We start from the raw sequence: 11,525 nt of genomic DNA, 5'->3' as shown, positions 1-11,525 counted from the left end.
AACTGAAAACCTCCTGCGATAGCCCCCGGCCATGCCACTCAGATGCGAGCAAGCATTGGGGAATCCGGCAGCCCTCCAGATCCTGTGGTGATGTGGGGGGAGGCTGCAGGTGGGGTGGCGGAGTGGCCGGTGGAGGTGACACCCCCCACCCTCCAAGAGGGAGGAGAAACTGACAACCTCCCACGACAGCCCCCACCTGTGCCGCTCAACCGCAAGCAAGCATCAGGGAATCTGGCAGCCCTCCAGATCCTGCGGTGATGCGAGGGGAGGAAGCAGGCAGGGTGGCGGAGTGGCCGGTGGAGGTGACCCCTCCAGTCACCAACACCACCCTGCAGGGCCTGTCCCATAACCCCACCACCTAAGTGGGGAAAAACGTAGCTTTCACCCCCCTCCAGAATGGAGAGGAGTACGGACAACCTTAATTGACAGCCCTGCCCACGCCGCTCAGATGCGAGCAAGCATTTGGGAATCCGGCAGCCCTCCAGATCCTGCGGTGATGCGGGGGGTGGCTGCAGGCGGGGTGGCGGAGCGGCCAGTGGAGGTGACACCTCCAGCCGATATCACCGCCCTGCAGAGCCTGTCCCGCACCCCCGCGGCCTAAGGGAGGATGAGGGTGGATATCACCCCTCCTCCAAGATGGAAGAGGAACTGAAAACCTCCTGCGATAGCCCCCGGCCATGCCACTCAGATGCGAGCAAGCATTGGGGAATCCGGCAGCCCTCCAGATCCTGTGGTGATGTGGGGGGAGGCTGCAGGTGGGGTGACGGAGTGGCCGGTGGAGGTGACACCTCCGGCCAACATCACCGCTCTGGACAGCCTGTCCCACACCCCCACCCCCTAAGGGGGACGATGAGGGTGGCTATCTCCTCCCCGATGGAGGGGGGACAGGCAACCTCAATCAATTTCCGACCCATGCCGCTCGGCCTCGAGCAAGCATTGAAGAATTTCGGCAGCCCTCTGGTTCCACCACCCACCCTCCTAGATGGAGGGGAAACTGACAACCTCCCGCAACAACCCCTCCCGCAACAACCCCCAGCTGTGCCACTCAGCCGAGGGCATGCATTTTAGGATATAGCAGCCCTCCAGACCCTCCAGTGATGCGGGGGGGGGGGGGGGGAGGCTACCGGCAGGCAGGATCAACAAGGTAGCTCTCGGTAGCCACCTGTGATGGGCTGAGTCAGCAGCTGCCATCTCAAAAGCAGCAAGCACCCCATGGAGGAGAAAGGGCCATTTGCCAAGCTGGCACCAGCAAGAGGAGTAGGCCTGGTGGATGGCCATCAAGGGCGGGCCAAGGGGGAAGTTCGGCGTCAGAAGGATGGTGGGGCCCACTCCATCTGGTTCCCAGGCGCAGGTGCTCATCGAACAACCCCAGGTAAAGGGGGACAGCACCCGCTCAAACTCACATTTTTCTCATCACCCAACAACCTGTAGGCTGGGAAACCAGTGCAAGCCGCCCTGGGGGATGGTTTGGGTAAGCAGCGATTTAAAAAGGTCGCCTCGGGCCTCCCGACCAAGATCCCTGCCGGTCGAGGCGAGGGTGAGCCATCCGCCCCCTGGAAACCCTGCTGCCCCCAACCCACCACATCCTGATCTACACCTGACAGGTTTCATCTTGTCTCGGGGGGGGGGGGGGGGGGGGTGAAAGGGTTTAAAAGGTTCATCTCACAGAGCACTGACGCCACTCTCCAGGATACCGACGGCGACACATGGGAAGTCCCGGGTCCACTCAACATGCATTGAATCTCTCAGCGGGGTTCTCTCGTATGTAGCAGGACAGGTGATGCACACAACACTTTTGCAGTACACTCTCCGATTTTCCCCAGGCTCTTGGAACCTCTCCTGGACTGAGGGTTTGCCCATAATACACACTCATCGGCATGACTTCCGCAAATTGCAGTTCCCAGTTCAGCTCACCGGGGGGCGCCTCCCCCAGAGGAGAGGGAGCCGGGCCAAGCCTCGGAGGGGAGGTTGAAGGAACGGAGACTGGAAGTCCCGGAGGAACTGCGCTTCCCCCATCTGCCACTGTGGGCCGCTGTGCCAGGGGATAGGGATATGGGCCAAGCCCAGTCCGCGGGCTCCAACAGACGCCTGGAGGAGCCCATTTCAGCCTCAGAGGGGAGGTCGGAAGAATGGGAGACTGGAAGTCCCAGAGGGACTGCGTTTCCCCTGTCTGCCACTGGGGAGGCTGCACCAGGGGAGAGGGATCCAGGCCAAGCCTGGTCTGCAGACTCCAACCGACACCCGGAGGAGCCCCATTTCGGTCTCAGAGGGGAGGTTGGAGGAACGGGAGACTGGAAATCCCAGAGGGACTGCGCTTCTGCCGCTGGGGAGGCTGCACCAGGGGAGAGGGATCCAGGCCAAGCCTGGTCTGCAGACTCCAACCGACACCCGGAGGAGCCCCATTTCGGTCTCAGAGGGGAGGTTGGAGGAACGGGAGACTGGAAATCCCAGAGGGACTGCGCTTCTGCCGCTGGGGAGGCTGCACCAGGGGAGAGGGATCCAGGCCAAGCCTGGTCTGCAGACTCCAACCGACGCCCGGAGGAGCCCCATTTCGGCCTCAGAGGGGAGGTTGGAGGAACGGGAGACTGGAAATCCCAGAGGGACTGCGCTTCTGCCACTGGGGGGCGCTGTGCCAGGGGAGAGGGAGCCGGGCCAAGCCCGGTCCGCAGGCTCCAACTGACGCCCGGAGGATCCATATTTTGGCCTCGGAGCCCTGCCTGGGTTGCCTCTGAAAGGGAAGATCACTCTCTATTGTTCAGCCTGTATCCAGTCTCTGAGCGCCAAGACATTTTTGTCACAGATCCTTACCTGCAGTTCCAGCCTCTCAGCCACATCACCATCCCCTGAGAATCTGGCCATATCAATATGCCGGAGGAGTTCTTTTCATTGTAGCAGATCGGGTGGAGTGCGTGTCATTCTAGCGGGCCATGCTCAGATTTTACCCTAGCTCCTGGAAACGTGTCCAGGCACGAGGGATACCATCCACACTCATTTGGGGGAGTCCCAGAATGGGAATTTCAACACTTTTTATCGAGATAAGTCGAATAGCTCCTTTCCAGTGGCCGCCTGGCGGAACTGCAGTGGGCCCCGAAAATTATTGGAAGGTGCCCCAGGTCCCCAAAATTATGGGGAGGTGCCCTGTCTGCTGCTCCTGCAGGGGGCAGGGGCACGAGTGGTGCCCCCCGGTGGCCGCCGGGCGGATCTGCAGCGGGGCCCCAAAATTATTGGAAGGCGCCCCAGGTCCCCAACATTACGGGGACACGCCCTGTCTGCTGCTCCTGCAGGGGCATGCGCGGTGCCCCCGGTGGACACCTGGTGGAACTGCAGCAGGCCCCCAAAATTAGAGGCGCCCATGGTCCCCAAAATTATGGGGAGGTGCCCTGTCTTCTGCTTCTGCATGGGGCACATGCGGAACTGCAGCAGGCCCCAAAAATTATGGGAAGGCACCCCAGGTCTCCCAAAATATGGGGAAAAGCCCTGTCTGCTGCTCCTGCAAGGGGCAGGGGGAGGGGGTACGCGCGGTTCCCCCCAGTTGTCACCTAACAGAACTGCTGTGGGCCCCTAAAATATATAAATCTATATTTTTTAGGGGACCAGTCAGTTGCTTTATCACACAATCTGTATTGCGCACACATACACACAGTATGGTCTGGTAAATGTGATTCTCGAGGACATGCCCAATTTTGATGCTGCGTAGTTGGGAGATGCCCCTACTATCACCTCCTGGGGTCTGACTCGTGGGGACCTCATTTCAGGTACCCACCATGTTGAAAGTCCCACCAGTGCTGGTGTGCTGTCTGGTCTGTGTCCCCATAAGGATAGGAATATGAGTACACACACACACACACACACACACACACACACACACACACACACACACACACACACGGATACACAAGCACACACAAACACTGCTAATGTGTCCACTGCCTTCCTTGCTCAATTTACAATTAGAAAGCTGCCTACTGTATCTGTACTATGGTCTGTATTTAGGCTGTCTGTCCACTATGTTATTCCCACCCTAATTAGAATGTTAAACTGAAGAGAAGGTTGACCGATGGTTCAGTAGATATGATGGGGTATATTTACTAAAGTGCAGATTTTTAGAAGTGGAGAAGTCGCCCATAGCAATCAATCAGATTCTCACGGTTATCTTCTAGAAAGATTTAGATAAATGATAAGTAGAATCCGGTTGCTATAGGCAACATCTCGACTTGTAAAGACCTACACTTTTATAAATATACCCCGATGTGTGAATAAGCTGTGGTACTGAGTATAAATATAATTAGTGTAACCAGAATATAGTAAAATGACTGTATTGGTAACTCTGTTCCAGCAATGTTGTTGTTGTTTCTTTTTTTTTTTTTTTTTTTTAAATAAAGCCTGATCAAGCATTTAACACAATCCTAGAACTCATATGACATAATCGAACATATAGCAAACAGGGCTGCTTAGTGGTGTTTAGAAAGGGAAAGGCAGAAATCCAGTAATATAGTAGTACTGCTTCTTAAAGCAGGTATACAGTTATTGTGTATTAGATATCATTAGATGTCTGTACAGTGCAATCCTCTTGGGCAGGTGCTGTGATTGAGTGCCTTGATCACAGCACCTTAATGGGTCCTTGACCCGGTATCCAGAGAAGATAGACAGTACATAGTTAATAAGTCGACACCAGATGGTCGAAAGTCAATAGGTCGGCAGAGTCAAAAGGTCAACATGGTCAAAAGGTCAACAGTTAATTGGTCGGCATGGACTTAGGTCGACAGGTTCAAAAGGACGACATGTAAATGGTTAACACATGAAGTGCCCTATTGATAGATGCCAAAGAGATAGAGTCCTAGAAGGGGTAGACCGGTACCCAAATAACTATGACTGGGGGAGGAACAGATGTGGGGGATATACTTGCATGTGCATATATAGCTATGTACATGTATATGTAAGGGTTTAATATGTGTAAAGAAAGTGTAATGCTACTATGTAACTATGGGGTGCATTCTGATGTGTGTATATGAATGTCTGTTTGTGCATTGGTGCAGACAGTGCGCGGTTTGGATTGCCAGCAGGGAGCCTAGGCAGAGAGTAGGAGTAAAGGAGTACCCCAGCGCGAGGTAGCCTGAGCGAAGCTTCGAGAGACCCCTCGTGCTGCGCTGTGGGAGGTCACGGGCGAGAGCTAGAGAGTGAGGGGCTCCCGGGAGAGAGACTGTTAGAAGCGCGGCAGCCGAAGCCAGCTTACCGGAGGGGATGGCAGGTACAGCATTGACAGAGGAAGAGGGTACTGGGAGTGGAGAGCCAGGAGTGCCCATTTGAAGCGCCCACTTCCCGCCTGAATTGTGGTTGTGTGAGGGCATCCACGCATCCGGAAGGGCCGCACCGGACTGTCAGCCGCAGACTGATGGGAGAAAGGTGCCGGAGGTGCTGCCGGGGTCGCTGGACGGAGTGTGGGGAACCCGCTGTGTGGAGGAGAGGGAGGAGGTTGCTCATGCCCCACTGAGATATGCCCGCTCCAGTATCAGAAGCACACCCCGCCGCCTATTCGAAGGTATGAATGGGAGGTGGCCCGGGAGGCAGAGCTGAGTTCGCAGGGAGAGGCCACACCGCATCTGCTGGGACTGACCTAACAGCTGAGGCAGCCATTCAGCCTAAATCTGGGAGAGTGACCAGAAAGCACAGTGACAGCATCCCCTGCAAGTAGAGGGGATTGAGGGGATTAAGCTAGGAGAGCGAGCTGGGTCCTTTCCCTACACAGCTGGATTTTAGTCAATGAGCTATAGACTGCCTCACTAACTTTGTGTACCTGGATACACTTCAGGTTCTACTTAGCACTGAAGGTGTACTTAACTATTATTAATGTGGTCATTTGTACTGTACTTGGTACTCAGTGGATCATCCCCATAAGATACTATATTGAATATACATTTGTGCCTACTCTGTGGTACCGGCTTTTACGAGACCATAGTGCATTTACAATAGCGCCCCTTGGGCTCCACATCTAGAAAGGCTTGGACTGTGTGAACTATAGAGCCTATGGTGATTGTTAACCCTAGTTGAAGGATAACTTCCTAACCTCCAAATCCTATTGAGCCCCCCTCACCTTTCAATTTGCCAGACGGGAAAACGGGAGGAGAAGGGAACTTCTCCCATCCGCGGAGAGCCTAAGAAGCTATAAAAGGATATTAATATAGGTGTTCCCATACCGGGATTTAATTTGGTGCCTGTATGTACAGTATAAACGTTGTTGAGGTACTGATCTTTATGGTAAACGCTATAAGGAATGCCTGTTTGGCTGATAGAAGCCATTAGAGTAATTGACCCCTACTTCGGACCACATGGAGGGCCCTGGTGTCCCACCCCTTTGAATACACATACCACACCTGGCACAGGGACTCAGCCGGAGCAACTTGGTGCAGGAGAGAAAGCTATATTCCTCTAGTTGATACTAGAGTGGTGGAAGTTAGCACCCCTTTATCTTCGTTGAAAATGATATAACTCTTCTCTGGCACCTCAGACACCAGTTAGGGACCATGGTGGTCATTCCGAGTTGATAGCTCGCTGCCGATTTTCGCAGTGCAGAGATTAAGTAATAAAATGGCAAAAATGCGCATGTGCATGGTACGCAGCGCGCATGCGCCGAGTACTTTCACACAAAACTTTGGAGATCTACACAAGCTCGAGCGACGTTTTTTTAATAGCTCGAGTGATCGTAGTGTGATTGACAGGAAGTGGGTGTTTCTGGGCGGAAACTGGCCGTTTTCAGGGAGTGTGCTAAAAAACGCAGGCGTGCCAGGTAAAAATGCAGGAGTGGCTGGAGAAACGGGGGAGTGGCTGGCCGAACGCAGGGCGTGTTTGTGACGTCAAACTAGGAACTAAACGGACTGAGGTGATCGCAGTCTAGGAGTAGGTCTGGAGCTACTCAGAAACTGCAGTAAATTATTTTTGTAGCAGTTCTGCTAATCTTTCGTTCACTATTCTGCTAAGCTAAGATACACTCCCAGAGGGCAGCGGCCTAGCGTGTGCAATGCTGCTAAAAGCAGCTAACGAGCGATCAACTCGGAATGACCATCCATACTCCTAGAGGTAGCAACATATTTTTTGTGAACTCCACACTGCGCAGTGAGCTAAGTGTTAAACCCTGCGGTATGTAGTCTAATAGACTACAGTACAAGTAACCAAGATTTTTTGTAGTGCATGCAGTAATTTTGTGATATACAGTGGGATCGTAGGGATATAAAGTTATATTTGAACTTTAAAGTGGTAGAATGTAGCAATGCATGAGAAATAGCTGTGAACATTTCTAGTCCACTGTTCAAGTCGCAACATTATTTCACCCTGTAATAAACTCTATCTACTTACTTGATTGAAGTCGTTGTCCTGGATGGGGAGACAAAGTGGGATCTGAAAGAAAGTGATAAAGAAGAGCTGGTAACCTAATTGGTATAGTAGCATAATCGGTTAGCCTTAATCGATCACTAAGTAATGTTACTAACAGTTCCGGTTACTTACAGTCGACAAAGTGTTTCATTGAGGTAAAAGAACCCATTACCCACATGGGTAGGCTTTCCCAAGCAAACCAGGGTAGATAAACTTGGGTGGAGGCACTATAGTACATACCCTCAGTATGCCCAATGGAAGGTAGGTCTACATTTTGTAGGCACTGCTAAGATCTCAGAGGAAGTTGACCAATCAGCATCTTCTGTTCCCAAACAGTGGAATCATGGCAGATGTAACTACTGCTGACATCTACCGATGGTGTAGGGAGAAGGGGGTGGAACCCTTGTGTAGTTTCAGACTGGGAGGACCCCTGACTGCGGGCAGTAATGACACTGTACTAGGAGCAGTGGGAAACCTGTACGGTATCAGTAAGCCCTGGGTGGTTTATAGGTGGAAAGGGCAGTCTGGTGACACTTTTGCTATCCCGGTTAGTAATCGGAATCCGCTAGACCAGACCTTAATTCCTAGTATAATCATTATGGAGGGGGTCTCAGAGCGGAAGATACAATTGTTCTGACCCTACGGGAGAGATTGTGCGGAGGAGGAAGCCACCTCAGGGGAAGACCAAGGTGACAGAGCACCCTCATTGGGGGAGTGTTTTCACACTACTAGTGTGGTAGTCAAACCCTCAGAGAACAAATAGGGATCTATCGGGACCAGAGTTGAAACCGTAGTAGACAAGATGGTCAGTCAGTTAGAACGATGGCATTACGAAGGTGGCTATCGCCGGTTATGAATATTCTCCGGAATCACCCCGGTGGCGGTAGGAGAAGAGACCTATGACACCTGGCGGGAGGCGGCGGTTCAGCATTCGGAGGAATGGCAATGTTGTCAGCATATAAAAAAACAGCGCTTAGTGGAGAGCCTACGTGGGCCAGCCATGGGGGTGATACAGGCAACTAGGCGGAGCAAGTCGACCGCTACCTTAAAAGATTATATCGAAGCCTTGGATTTCTCCTTTGGGACACTAGAGGATTTGATGGCCAGATTGACTCGTACCTATCAAGAGGCAGGAGAGACGTTGACCCACTACATCTATCGGGTGGACAGACTGCTGTACAAAATTGTAGATAAAGGGGGTATCGATAAGGAGTCAGTTGATAAGAGCCGAATGAGACAGGTGCTCAAAGGGGCCCTAACCAACAATCCTGTGGCATAGAGACTCAGATGTCCAGGGCTACTAGTCCTCTTCCTACCCTGACGGAATTTGTAAAAGATGTCAAGTTGGAGGAGGTACAGATTGAAAATCGGGAAAAAAACATAAAAAAGGTAAGGGTTGTTTTACCAGCGGCAACTCCTCCTCCTATGAATGAACGATAGTTAAAATTGATTGAGGACCAAAATAAAAAATATAGGCAAGTTGATTGCCCTTCAAACCAATGCTTATCCTGGTCCCTATTGGTCTCCAGGTATGGGATGGGGGATGCAGAGCCGGCCCTAGCCAATATGATGCCCTAGGCAAGATTTTGGCTGGTGCCCTCTAGCATCACCGCTGGTTCCGCCTCTGACCTTGCACCTCTTTCCCTGCACCATCACCCCTCGCCCATAGCAGTCCTTATTTTGGTGTTTGTACCCCTTATATTTTAAATAGGAACAGTTTGCACATTTGGCGCACAGCCCAAAAAGGGGAGTGTTTTTGCTGGCAAGGGGCATGGCCACACAATAGTAACCCCAATTCCAATTACGCCACACAGTACTGCAAATTTATTCACATTTGATCATGCGATAGTGCCCATAATTCATATTACATCCCACAGTAGTATCACTTTACATTATAAACATTACTCCTCACAGTAGAGCCCCTTATTCACATTACATCACACTGAATTGCTCCTTATTCACATTACACCACACCCTATTGCTCTTTATTCACATTAGATGACACAGTAGTGCCCTTTCTATACGCAACGCCACATAGTAGAGCACCTTATACACATAATGCCACACACTAGTAATGCATTTATACACATAATTCCACACAGTAATGCCCCTTACACATGAGACACATTATTAATGTCCTTATAAAAATAATGTGCCTTACACATTATGACAACCTTTATTAATGCCCTTATACACATAATGTCCCTTACACATATGCCACACATTATTAATGCCTTTATACACATAATGACACACAAAGTGACCCCTACACATTTGCTGCATGTTATTAGTGCCCCTATACACAAAATGACACACATACAGTAGTACCCTGTTACACATATGCTGCACATTATTAATGCCCTTATACCAGGGCTGGCCAAACCGGTCCTCAAGATCTACCAACAGTTCATGTTTTCCAGGCCTCCTGGAGATCTGTAGAATTGTCAGTTAGGAATTAATGCAGCGCTTCTTAATTAGTAATGACTACACCTGTGCACCAGCTAGGTGGTCTGGAAAATGTGAACTGTTGGTAGATCTCGAGGACTGGTTTGGCCAGCCCTGCCTTATACACATGGAAGCTATACAGCCTGTACGGCTGTGGTGAGCGCAATTAGCGGCTGCGGCTCCCGTCAGAGAACGTGAGCCGCCAGCTGCTAATTGCGCTCACCACAGCCGTACAGGCTGTATAGCTTCCATCACCAGCCGGAGATGACAGAGAACGGGAGCCGCTAGCCGCAGCCGCTAATTGTGCTCACCACAGCGCCGTACAGGCTGCCCAGCTTTACAACCATCTAAACCCGGCACTCAAGGTAGGGAAAAATAGGGAAAGTGATCTTGCATATTTTGACGGACACTTAACTATTAAAACCATCAATTCCCACCTCCTGCACTTTTTCAAAAAAGAGCTGTAACATTATAATATAAAAAAAATCTTTTTTACAGGTATGTGCGTTTAGGTTATACAAGCGCTCCTTTTTAACAATTTAGAAGCTGCTGATGCCCCTAGGCATATCAAATGCCCTAGGCAATTGCCTAGTTTGCCTATGCCTATGGTCGGCTCTGGGGGGATGAGTCAGGGAAGGGGAAGCCGTAACCCCATTATATGCTATAATTGTGGACAGCCTGGACATAGGTCATTTGAATGTCCCGGTAATGGACCACAGAGAGGGGATCCCAGTAACTCTAGGAGGAGGAGAACCTCGCAATTGGAAAACCCAAACGGGAGTACTGTGAACCCCTCACAGGCACCCCAATTATAAACATCTGAGCAATGGGGAGTGCCCAGTGGTCAGCCACCATTCCATAAAGTCTAATGGGCCATGCACCACTGGTCAAAGCTATGATTACTGGTCAGGACTGTACTATTTTAATGGATAGCGGGTCGCAGGTTTCTATAGTCTTCGAATCCTGGTATCATGAGCACTTTTCCGATGGTCCCATTCAACCGATTAGTGGCCTCACTGTCTGGGGTTTAAGTGAGCAGAAGTATCCTTATTTAGGATATATTGTTACACAGATCACTTTCGAGCCTGGATTGATTACTCCCAATGAGAAAGTCCCGCTGATAGCTTTGGTTTGCCCTGACTCGCCAGGGGATAACGGACAGCTTCCAGCAATTTTGGGCACTAATACTCATATGTTCAAAAATCTCATTCGATGGTGTGAGAAGCAGAATAGGGAAAACAAGCACCGGCTTGTTAGTCAAACTTGTGACGTGGAATACAGATGTCACTTGATAGAAAGGTGTACTGAAACTGGTAGTGCAGAGCTAACCCATGTGGTTGATCGATGACCTATGACCTTTGATATAGCTTCTTGTTTTCAGGGGAGTGGTATCGATAGCGAGAGTAAACAACGTTTGGTGGAGCAACTTCAGTTGAGGGAGCCCGCCTTTTCAAGGAGCGACTGGGATTTAGGGACTGCAACTGGAGTGGAGCATCACATCAAACTGACAGATGACACCCCCTACAGGGAACGCTCTCGGAGGTTAGCGCCAGTGGATTTTGAGGACGTGAGAGCTCCTCTGCGCAGTTTATTGTAGAACCATGTAATAGTGGACTCACCCATTGTGGTAGCGTGCAAGAAGAGTGGAGAGATTACGTTATGTATCGATTATCGCACCTTGAATAGTCGGACGGTGCCAGACCAATACACGA

Source organism: Pseudophryne corroboree, chromosome 10 (genome assembly GCF_028390025.1).
Source record: "Pseudophryne corroboree isolate aPseCor3 chromosome 10, aPseCor3.hap2, whole genome shotgun sequence".
Lineage (NCBI taxonomy): Eukaryota > Metazoa > Chordata > Amphibia > Anura > Myobatrachidae > Pseudophryne > Pseudophryne corroboree.
Note: the sequence above shows the minus strand (reverse complement) of the source record.